The sequence below is a fragment of the Nicotiana tomentosiformis genome, chromosome 8 (genome assembly GCF_000390325.3).
Source record: "Nicotiana tomentosiformis chromosome 8, ASM39032v3, whole genome shotgun sequence".
Classification (NCBI taxonomy): Eukaryota; Viridiplantae; Streptophyta; class Magnoliopsida; order Solanales; family Solanaceae; genus Nicotiana; species Nicotiana tomentosiformis.
In genome coordinates this window covers 42,897,867-42,905,215 of record NC_090819.1, presented here as the reverse complement: position 1 = coordinate 42,905,215, position 7,349 = coordinate 42,897,867, and the positions used below count along the sequence as shown (strand labels likewise).

At 43.3% G+C, this 7,349-nt stretch overlaps 1 pseudogene; it reads left to right on the top strand.

Moving 5' to 3' along the window:
* The first annotated feature begins 1,784 nt into the window (after window positions 1-1,784).
* On the top strand, window positions 1,785-5,407 carry LOC117275315 (28S ribosomal RNA; annotated as a pseudogene).
* Window positions 5,408-7,349: the final 1,942 nt, after the last annotated feature.

The following is a 7,349-nucleotide window of genomic DNA, read 5'->3' as shown; positions in this document are numbered from 1 at the left end:
GATTTGTATTTTGGATGCATTGGCTTCACAAGGTTATGGAGGATCATGAGTGACTGGCACGGATTGAGGAATATAAAGGAAAAGGTTTCAAGATTGGCTTTTTTCTTTATAATGGGGTTGATAACGAGTTGTATGTATATATTCACAGTTGAGACTAGTGGTTTGGAAGTTTCTTGTGTATCCATGAGTGAAAGTTAGAATGGGTCTTTATTAGCTTATAGAAAGCTTATTACATACTTGAAAAGAATGTGGAGTCAGTTTGGGTGTCTACTGATAAGATTGTTGAGGACTTGAATTAAACAGCAGGTCAGATTTGCTTATACAACACAAAATGTCATACAGATGTGTCATGTTGAAAGGGTTATAGTTATATAGGATACTTTCTACCATCATATTTGATAGAGTGATAGCATACCACGGGATTACAACAATTATGGCATGTGGTTTGTATGCACGGGTTGAGTTTTACTGAGTTTTCTTAATTTTAACATAACAAACTGATGGAGTAAGTTGTATAGATACACATAGACTCATTGAGAAAGGACACCACGATCACAGGGAGTCATTGGGTGATAAGTTGTTTTTCACAGATTTGTGACATTTGGGTTATTGCTTGTATAGTGCACAAAACTAACGATTGTGGTTCCATATGGAATTTGGTGTGACTTATTGGTCGAGCAACTTGTACTACATGAGACGAAGCTAAACGGCCTAGAATCAACACGATGGGATTTTGAAAAGGAATATTTGAAAGAACAATGCTCTTAGATAGCCTAGAACATGCAATGGTTCTTACATAATAAAAGAAGCCCATGACCTTTTGATATGATAAGTGGTTGAGTTTCTATAGATTTGCTTATTCATTAGCAGTGTTGCACAGGCTTGGAACAAAGATTTATTTCAGATGGAGTATTTTTGCTGGTACTGGGTTTGGTAGTGTGTAGTTATCATGGTTATAAAATATAGCTATGGGTATATGAGTTATGAGATACATCATGTGGTTACATCTTGGAAGTAAATTTATAACTCTAAATAGGTTATTGGAACTAATACAGTGAATATAAACAAGAAACGGATCTTGGAGGAAGTTTCGGGTAGTGAAGTTGGGTGTAAAGGCTTATAAACTAAGGTTGAAGGAGAAATGTTCAGTCAGGAGGTGTTAATTGATTTATATAGATGGAAGTGAAATGGGATCACCCATGAGAATGTGTACAATGAGTTTATATAGCTATTTCATAGCTTTGGAATGACTCTTGGCACAATCGAGGACAAACATATGTTTAAGTGAGGGAGTATGTAATAATCTAATCGATCATTTTGAGCTATATCATGAGACTTTCCACAAGTTCATTTGATATTTTATTACTTGCGGGTATAGGTGATTTTGGTCCCAAGATGTTTGGAAGTAATTTGGAACACTTAGTTTCTACATGTAAGCTTTAAATTAAGAAAGTTGACCAAGGTTTAACATTTGGGTAAACGGACTCAAAGTCGTTTTGATGGTTCCAAGTTGCCCCCGAAGCCATTAGGCCGAGGGAACGTCTTCCTAGGCATCACGCATCGCATTGCCCCTGCACACCACTCCCAAACTTATGGTCGTGGTGGTGTCGTGAGACGGATACTGGCCTCCCATGCGCCCGAGCATGTTGTTGGCCTAAATGTGAGTCCACGACGACTGACATCACGACAAGTGGTGGTTGAAACTTAACTCTCATAATGTCACGGCTCCAACCCATTGCATGTTTGGGCTCCCCGACCTTTCTGGTGCTAAGAAGCTCCGACTGCGACCCCAGGTCACCCGTACTACCCGCTGAGTTTAAGCATATCAATAAGCAGAGGAAAAGAAACTTACAATGATTCCCATAGTAACGGCAAGCCAACAGGAAACATCCCAGCCTTAGAATCGGGCAGCTCCGTCGTCCAAATTGTAGTCTAGAGAAGCGTCTTCAGCGGCAGACTGAGCCCAAGTCCCTTGGAAGGGGGCACTAGAGATGGTGAGAGCCCCATTGTACTCGGGCCCTGTTGCACCATGAGGCATTTTTGTCGAGTCAAGTTATTTGGGAATGCAGCCCAAATCGGGCAATGAATTCCTTCCAAGGTTAAATACGGGCGAGAGACCGATAGCGAACAAGTATCGCTAGGGAAAGATGAAAAGGACTTTGAAAAGAGAGTCAAATAGTGCTTAAAATTTTCAGGAGAGAAGAAGATGGGGGTCGGCGATGCACCCCGATCGAATGTGGAACGGTGTTGAGCTGGTCCGCCGATCGACTCGGGGCATGGACCAACGTGGATTATGGGGGGAGGCCTAAGCCCAAGATTTTGATACGCTCGTGCAACGCTATCTTCTTGATTGTGGTAGGAAGCATGCGCCTCTAGCGTTCTTTGGCATCTGCACGCTTCGGACGCTGGCTTGTGAGCTCCCCATTCGACCCGTCTTGAAACACAGACCAAGGAGTCTCACATGTATGCGAGTCAACGGACGAGTAAACCCTTAAGGCGTAAGGAAGCTGATTGGTGGATTCCTCTGAGGGGTGCACCGCCGACCGACCTTGATCTTCTGTGAAGGGTTCGACTGTTGGCATACCTGTTGTGACCCGACAAATGGTGAACTATGCCTGAGCGGACTGAAGCCAGAGGAATATCTAGTGGAGGCCCGCGGCGATACTGACGTGAAAATCATTCGTCTGACTTGGGAATAGGGGCGAAAGACTAATCGAATCGTCTAGTTGTTGGTTCCCTTCGAAGTATCCCTCAGGATAGCTGGAGCTCGCGTGCGAGTTCTATAGGTTAAAGCTAATGATTAGAGGCATCAGGGGTGCACCGCCCTCAACCTATTCTCAAACTTTAAATAGGTAGGACGATATGACTGCTTTGTTGAGCCGCAGCACGAATGCAAGAGCTCCAAGTGGGCCATTTTTGGCAAGCGAAACTGGTGATCCGGGATGAATCAGAAGCTGGGTTACGGTGCTAAACTGCGAGCTAACCTAGATCCCACAAAGGGTGTTGGTCGAGTAAGATAGTAGGACAGTGGTCATGGATGTCGAAATCCGCTAAGGAGTGTGTAACAACTCACATGCAGAATCAACTAGCCCCGAAATTTGATGGCGCTACACCCGGCCGTTGGGGCAAGTGCCAGGCCCCGATGAGCATGGGCGGAGCGGCCGTCGGTGCAGATCTTGGTGGTAGTAGCATATATTCAAATGATAACATTGAAGGCCGAAGAGGGAAAGGTTCCATGTGAATGACACTTGCACATGGGTAAGTCGATCCTAAGGGTCAGGGGAACCCCGACAGATAGCGTGTTTTGTGCGTACTCCGAAAGGGAATCGGGTTACAATTCCTGAACCGAGACGTGATGGTTGACGGCATCGTTAGGAATTCTGGATATGTCAACGGGGGCCTCGGGAAGAGTTATATTTTTTGTTTAATAGTCTGCCCACCATGGAAACGACTCAGTCGGAGGTAGGGTCCAGCGGCTGAAGGAACAATGCACGTCGCGTGGTGTCCGGTGCGCCCCCGGTGGCCCTTCAAAATCTAGAGGACCGAGTACCATCCATGCCCTACCGTACTCATAACTGCACCAGGTCTCCAAGGTGAATAGCCTCTGGTCAATGGAACAATGTAGGCAAAGGAAGTCGGAAAAATGGATCTGTAACTTCGGGAAAAAGATTGGCTCTAAGGGCTGGGCACGGGGGTCCCAATCCCGAACCCGTCGGCTGTTGGTGGATTGCTCGAGATGCTCCCATGGCGAGAGCAGGTTGTCACATGCCGGCCGAGGGATGGACTGGGAACGGTTCCTTCGAGTTCCTTCCCCGGGGATTCCGACAGTTTAGTTAAAACAAATCATTGCGATGGTCCTTGCGGATGTTTAGGCAATGCGATTTTTGCCTAGTGCTCTGAATGTCAAAGTTAAGAAATTCAACCAAGCGCGGTTAAACGGCAGGAGTAATTATGACTCTCTTAAGGTAGCCAAATGCCTCGTCATCTAATTAGTGATGCACATGAATGGATTAATGAGATCCACACTCTCCCTATCTACTATTCAGCGAAACCACAGCTAAGGGAACGGGCTTGGCAGAATCGGCAGAGAAAGAAGACCATGTTATAGCCTGTTTGGCCAAAATTTGAGTTGTTTGGCCAAGCTTTAGATGGAAAAAAAGTGCTCTTGAGGAGAAGCAGAAGCAGTTTTTGAGAAGCAGAAAAAAGTAGCTTCTTTCTAAAAGCACTTTTCTGAAAAGTACTTTTGAGAAAAATACACTTAGAAGCAGTTTTGAAAAGCTTGGCGAAACACTAATTACTGCTCAAAAGTGCTTTTCAAATTAATTAGCCAAACACAAACTGCTTCTCACCAAAAGCACTTTTTGAAAAGTACTTTTAAGAAAAACATTTCTCAAAATAAGCTAATTTTAGAAACTTGGCCAAACAGGCTATTAAGCTTGACTCTAGTCCGACTTTGAGAAATGATTTGAGAAGTGTAATATAAGTGGGAGCCGAAAGGAAAAAGTGAAATACCACTGATTTAAACGTTATTTTACTTATTCCGTGAATCGAAAGTGGGACACTGCCCCTCTTTTTGGTCCCAAGGCTTGCTTGCAGGCTGATCTGGGCGGAAGACATTGTCAGGTGGCGAGCTTGGCTAGGGCAGCACATCTTTTAAAAGATAATGCATGTGTCCTATTATGAGCTCAAAGATAACAGAAATCTCATATGGAACAGATGGGTAAAAGCTCATTTGATTATGATTTCCTGTACGTATACGAACCATGAAAGTGTGGCCTAACGATCCTTTAGACCTTCGAAATTTGAAACTAGAGCTGTTAGAAAACTTACCACAGGGATAACTGGCTTGTGGCAGCCAAGCGTTCACAGCAACGTTACTTTTTGATCCTTTGATGTTGGCTTTTCCTATAATTGTGAAACAGAATTCATCAAGTGTTGGATTGTTCATCCACCAATAGGGAACGTGAGCTAGGTTTAGACCATCATGAGATAGGTTAGTTTTACCCTACTAATGACAGTGTCGCAATAGTAATTCAACCTAGTATAAGAGAAACTGTTGATTCGCACAATTGGTCATCGCGTTTGGTTGAAAAGCCAGTGGAGCGAAGCTACCATGCGCTGGATTATGACTAAATGCCTCTAAGTCAGAATTCGGGCTAGAAGCAACGCATGTGCCCGCCGTCTGCTTGCCGACCCACAGTAGGGCCTTTGGTCCCCAAGGGCACGCGTCTTTGGCTAAGTCATCGCGACAGAAGAGCCGCAGTGGCCGCCTTAAAGTACAATTTCCATCGAGCGGCAAGTAGAATCCTTTGTAGATGACTTAGATACGCGATGGGGTATTGTAAGTGGCAGAGTGGCCCTGCTTCCACGATCCACTAAGATTCAGCCCTTTGTCGCTATGATTCGTCCCTCCCCTTCCAATCTAATCAATTTCTAACTTTTCTAAAAAGAGGTTTACTCTTTCTTTGATGCTATATTATATGCCAAGTGTTGGAAAATCGAATAAGTCCTCAAGACTTTAGAACATATACTATTTGTGTATTTAGTGGTCAATGTGACTTGTCACTTAGTCATGTCAAGGGAAAGGCTTTCTTGTGACACTATACCCAATTTCACTACTAGAGGTTTTTCGGGGTATCGCGTGCGATGCCAAGGCACAAGCCAAGAGTTATGTGCTAATACAATGTCCCAAATAGAGGGTTTTCGAGGTGTCGAGTGTGAGGCCAAGGCATAATCCAAGAGTGATGTGCCAATACAATGTTGCAAATAGAGGTTTTTTGGGGTGTCGCGTGCGAGGCCAAGGCACAAGCCAAGAGTGATGTGGAAATACAGTGTCGCAAAAAGGTTTTTCGAGGTGTCGCGTGCAAGGCCAAGGCCTATGTCAACGGTGTGAGGTCGGCCATGGCTTGCTTATGTTGGTTGTACAAAGTCAGGCGTGTCACGCTGCCATGGCACGTCGCATGGTGTGGCATGCCTATGTCAATGGCCAGAAGTCGGGCATGAGCATTAGGGGAAATGGCGCGAGGCAGGGCGTGGCTATGGAACGAGGTGGGCATGGACATGACACAACGTCAGGCATGGCAGGCCGCCGTGGCATGAGGCAAGGCGTGGCCATTGAACGACATCAGAGTGGAAGGTCGTGGCCTAGAAGAATTTGGTTTTGGTTTTGGAGGTTCCTAGAATAATTCAACACTATTTGTCAAAAAATGGCAATTTGAAGAACTTAAGAGTTTATAAGTTTGACTAAGAGTTGACATTAATGTAATTCGACTCTGATTATTGTTCCAAGATATGGATAGGTCAATATAGTTGAGTTGAACTTGTGTGCAAAATGTGGAAGTAACCGAAGTGTCTAAGTGTGATTTGGACACTCTTTTGAAAGAGTGAAGTTTCAAGAACTTAAGAGAAATTCTATTTGGTTTCAGCCTCGATTATTTGTTGTGATGTTCCGGTGGGTGTTTTGAGCCTTTATACAAGTACATATAGGGTATTTGGAATATTTAAAGGAATGATTGGATGATGTCTCTAAGGGCTCATGTGAGTTTCTACGTTTTAGGGGCAAGTTTTGGAAGAATTGAGTTGCTAAAACAAGAATTTTCTACAATTGGTTTAAATACAAAAGCACATACCTCTCAATATATAAAGAATTTGGGTTGAGGTTTAAATGGGATTTTAGAACTTTGAGTCTAGTTTCTTGTGGTTCAGCCCGTTTGTCATTCCGACATCTGAGCACAAATTTAAGGTCCTTTTATTGAAGGGCGGCAAAGCAGTTTTATCATGACCCAAAATCCAACTAGTCGTGATGGCCGACCCGCTAGGTAAGCCAAATATTAATCAATATAACTCTAATGAAATAATATGAATTCAATAAATGAAATAATTGAAATTCTCATATAATAACCGAAGGGCTGGTAGTACAAGTCATGAGCCACTAAGACTTAGGTTTACAAAACTGATATGAAATAAATAAAACATTTGTTTCGAATGTACATAAACAGAATTCAAATCTAAAACTACCTAGGACAAGTGGTAGCTAAATCCGGAAGGCAGATACATCTTCAATATCAGCTCCCGCCATACACAACAGCATTAGCTCCAAGATCTGCACTCAAGGTGCAGAAGTGTAGTATAAGTACAACCGACCTTATATACTCAATAAGTATCTTAACTAACCTCGGCGAGGTAATAAAAGTAAGAATTATAAATGATACCCACTATCACCTGTACAGTTCATAATTTCCATCAAGTACATAATAGAAAATATTATCAAATCACAAAATCGTAGATAAAACCTCATTGGCGCACTCTGTTTTCTCAACGTATTCTGCTCAGTCAATAATCCAGCATAT